Consider the following 4,745-nt stretch of genomic DNA (forward strand, 5'->3'; position numbering starts at 1 on the left):
CCTGATGGGCCCTGCTCTGTGCGTGACAGGGGGCAGCGCCCCAACCCCCTGATTGGCCCTGCTCTGTGCGTGACAGGGGGCAGCGCCCCAACCCCCTGATTGGCCCTGCTCTGTGCGTGACAGGGGGCAGCGCCCCAACCCCCTGATTGGCCCTGCTCTGTGCGTGACAGGGGGCAGCGCCCCAACCCCCTGATTGGCCCTGCTCTGTGCGTGACAGGGGGCAGCGCCCCAACCCCCTGATGGGCCCTGCTCTGTGGGTGACAGGGGGTGGCGCCGCAACCTCCCCATCGACCCTGCCTTGAGTGTGACAGGGGGCGGTGCCCCAACCCCCCAATCGGCCCTGCTCTGAGCCTGACCAGGGGCTGCACTTAGGGATTGGGCCTGCCCTCTGCCACCCGGGAGCAGGCCTAAACCAGCAGGTCGTTATCTCCCGAGGAGTCCCAGACTGCGAGAGGGCACAGGCCAGGTTGGGGGACCCCCCTCCCCTCGCCCCCCGAGTGCACAAATTTTTGTGCACCGGGCCTCTAGTTCTATATAATAAATGGCTAATATGCAAATCAACCAAATGGCAGAATGACCGGTTGCTGTGACACTCACTCACCACCAGTGGGCAGACGCTTAATGCAGGAGCTGCCCCCTGGTGGTCAGTGCGCTGCCACAGGGGGAGCACCACTCAGGCAGAAGCGGGACTCACATCTGGCAAGCAAGCAGTGGTGGCGGGAACCTCTCCCCACCTCCACTGCAGCACTACGGACGTCCCCTGATGGCTCCCGGACTGTGAGAGGCCAGGCTGAGGGACCCCTCCCCCCCAAGTGCACGAATTTCATGCACCAAGCCTCTAGTAGTAACTATGAAAAAGAACAGTCTGAGATAAAGACTGACATAACACAAATAACACATTGGAAGGAATACACAGCAGATTAGGGGAAGCTGAGGATCGAATCAGTGAATTAGAAAACAGAGTTGAAAACATCAATCAGAAAACCAATTAAAAAACAGGAGGACAGCTTAACGGAGCTGTGGGACAACTTGAAATGTAACAATATTAGAATAGCAGGTGTGACAGAAGAGGCAGAAAGGGAGACAGGCATAGAGAAGGTATTTGAAGAAATAATGGCAGAAAACTTTCATAATCTGGTAAAGAAAAAAGTCACACAAGTTCAAGAGGCAAGAAGAACCCAAATAAGCCCACACCCAGACACATCATAATTAAAAGGCCAAAAATTAAAGACAAAGAGAGAATCTTAAAGGCAGAAAGAGAAAAAAAAAAACTGTTACCTGTCGAGGCTGACCAGCAGACCCTGAGTGATGGATAAATGATTACTCTGACAAACATTTCTGTGAAAGCATGGGTTAAGGCAGTGGTTCTCAACCTTGGCTGCACATTAGAATCACCTGGGAATCTTTTTAAAATCCTGATTTCTGGGCCTCATCCTCTGGAAATTCTGTTTCTTTGTTATGGAGTGGGGCCACAACCCCCATAACAAAGAAACAGAATTTCCGGAGGATGAGGCCCAGAAATCAGGATTTTAAAAAGATTCCCAGGTGATTCTAATGTGCAGCCAAGGTTGAGAACCACCGTCTTATAAGAACTCTTGTGATTATATTGGTCCCACCTGGATAATCCAGGATACTCTCCCCATCTGAAGATCCTCAACTTAACTACACCTGCAAAGCCTCTTTTGCCACATCCTATGTAATCCTATATAATAAAAGGCTAATATGCAAATTGTCCCCTCAACTGGGAGTTCGACCAGGGGGCAGGGCCAGTAGGCCAACCACCCATGGCCCCTCCCCCTGGCCAGCCAGGCCTAATTGGCCCCAAGTGGGGCGGGTGGGCCAGACCCCACCCATGCAGGGACTGCATGGATAAAGGAACCAGACAGCCCTGTTCGCCTGCCTCCTTAGGCTTTTATTGTAGCAACAGCTTGAACTAAAATTAACTATTAGATACTATCAGCAGGGTAAGTATCCTTGAGAAAACATATGCATCTGTAGTGTCCTTTAAGCAAGGTAATCTAAAGTCTAAACAAAGATTCCAGTAAAACACCCGGGGGCTCAGACTTGTTTGCAAAAACCTTTAGCAAGGTCCCCTAGAGACCTCCGACCTTTTGGAGATTCCTCCTTACAGACTTTTCAAGCAAGTCCTGTGCTTCCCCACAGTTACCAACAAAGGAGTTTGCATAAGGCTGACACCTGACTTCTCATCAGAAACTCTACAGGCCAGAAGGGAATGGCATGAAGTACTCAAGGTACTGGAAAGCAAGGATCTGAGACCAAGATTACTATATGCAGCAAGGCTGTCATTCAAAATAGATGGTCAAATAAAGAGCTTCCTGGACAAAAAAGGCCAAAGGAGTACATCACCACCAAGCCAGCATTGCAAGAAATGCTAAAGGGATTCCTATAATGAGAAGAAGAAATAGAGAAAAATAGGCATACGGAATTAAAATGGCAATAAGTAACTACCAATCAATAATAACCCTAAATGTAAATGGACTAAATGCTCCAATCAAGAGGTGTAGAGTAGCTGAATGGATACAAAAACATGACCCAACTATATCCTGTCTACAAGTGACCTATCTCAAAACAAAAGACACACACTGGATGAGAGTGAAGAGATGGAAAAATTTTTTCCATGCAAATGGAAAAGAAAAAAAACTGGAGTAGCAATATTCATATCTGACAACATAGACTTTAAAATGAAGGCCATCACAAGGACAACAAAGGTCACTATATAATACCAAAGGCAAACATATACACACCCAATATGGGAGCACCTAAATGTATACAAAAACTTCTAGAGGACTTTAAGGGAGAGATCAACAACAATACAGTCATGGAAGGGGACTTTAACACCCCGCTGACTTCACTGGATAGATCTTCCAGAGAAAAACTTAACAAGGAAACAGATACTCTAGAAGACACACTGGATCAGATGGATTTAGTTGACATTTATAGAACATTTCACCCCAACACAATAGAATATACATTCTTCTCAAGTGCACATGGACCATTCACAAAGATAGACCACATGTCAGGACATAAAACAAGTCTCTATAAGTTCCAGAAGATTGAAATCATATCAAGCATCTTCTCAGATCACAGTGGAATGAATTAGAAATCAACTACAGTAAAAACACCCCAAAACATTCAAACACATGGAGGCTAAATAGCATGTTATTAAACAGTGAATGGGTTACCACTGAGATCAAGAAAGAAATCAAAAACTTCCTAGAAACAAATGAAAATGAACACACAACAACCCAAATCTTTGGGACACAGCAAAAGCAGTCCTCAGAGGGAACTTCATAGCACTACAGACATACCTCAAAAAACAAGGAAAATCAGCAATAAATTATTTAACCCTACAACTTAAAGAACTAGAAAGAGAACAACAAGAAAAGCCCAGAGTAAGTAGAAGGAAGGAAATAAAGATTGGAGCAGAAATAAATAACATAGACTAAAAAAATAATAATACAAAAAAATCAATGAAACCAAGAGCAGGTTCTTTGAAAAGATAAACAAAATTGATAAACCATTAGCCAGACTCATCAAGAAACAAAGAGAGAGGGCCCAAATAAATAAAATCAGAAATGAAAGTGGAAGAGTAACCACTGACACCACAGAAATACAAAGGATTGTAAGAAAATACCGTGAACAACTATATGCCAACAAGCTGGACAATGTGTGAACAACTAGCCAACAAGCTGGACAATGTGGTTGAAATAGACAAATTCCTAGAAAAATACAATCTCCCAAAACTGAATTAGGAAGAATCAGAAAACCTGAATTGGCCAATAACAACTGGTGAAAATAGAAGCAGAAATCAAAAAACTCAACAAACAAAAACCCAGGTCCGGACGGCTTCACAGGGGAGTTTTACCAAACATTTAAGGAAGAACTAACACCTACATTCCTCAAACTATTTCAGAAAATCCAAGAAGAAGGAACACTTCCAAACTCTTTTTATGAGGCCAGCATTATCCTAATTCCAAAACCAGATAAAGATACTACCAACAATAAAAAAAGACAGGCCCCTATCCCTGATGAAAATACCTAGATGCTAATATCCTCAACAAAATATTAGCAAATTGTATCCAGCAATATATTAAAAAGATCATACACCATGATCAAGTGCGATTTATTCCAGGGATGCAAGTCTGGTACAATATTTGCAAATCAATAACCATGATATATCACATAAACAAACTGAAAAACAAAAATCACATGGTCATATCAATTGATGCAGAAAAAGCATTCAACAAAATCCAACACACATTTTTGATTAAAAAAATCACACAAAAAACTCAGCAAAGTGAGAATAGAGGGGGCATATCTCAACAGGATAAAGGCCATATATGACAAACCTACAGCCAACATACTCAATGGGCAAAAACTAAAACCATTTCCCTTAAGAACAGGAACAAGACAGGGATGCCCACTTTCACCACTTCTGTTGAACATAGTACTGGAAGTGCTAGCCATAGCAATCAGACAAAAAGAAGAAATAAAAGGCATCCAAATTGGAAAAGAAGAAGTAAAACTGTCAGTATCCGCAGATGACATGATATTATACATAATAAAACACCAAAGACTCCATCAGAAAACTACTAGACTTAATAAATGAATTTGGCAATGTAGCAAGATACAAAGTTAACACTCAGAAATCTATGGTTCTTTTATACACCAATAATGAACTTACAGAAAGAGAAACTAAAAAAAAAAAAAAAAAAACACATATT

This window comes from Myotis brandtii, unplaced genomic scaffold (genome assembly GCF_000412655.1).
Source record: "Myotis brandtii unplaced genomic scaffold, ASM41265v1 scaffold64, whole genome shotgun sequence".
NCBI classification, from domain to species: Eukaryota; Metazoa; Chordata; class Mammalia; order Chiroptera; family Vespertilionidae; genus Myotis; species Myotis brandtii.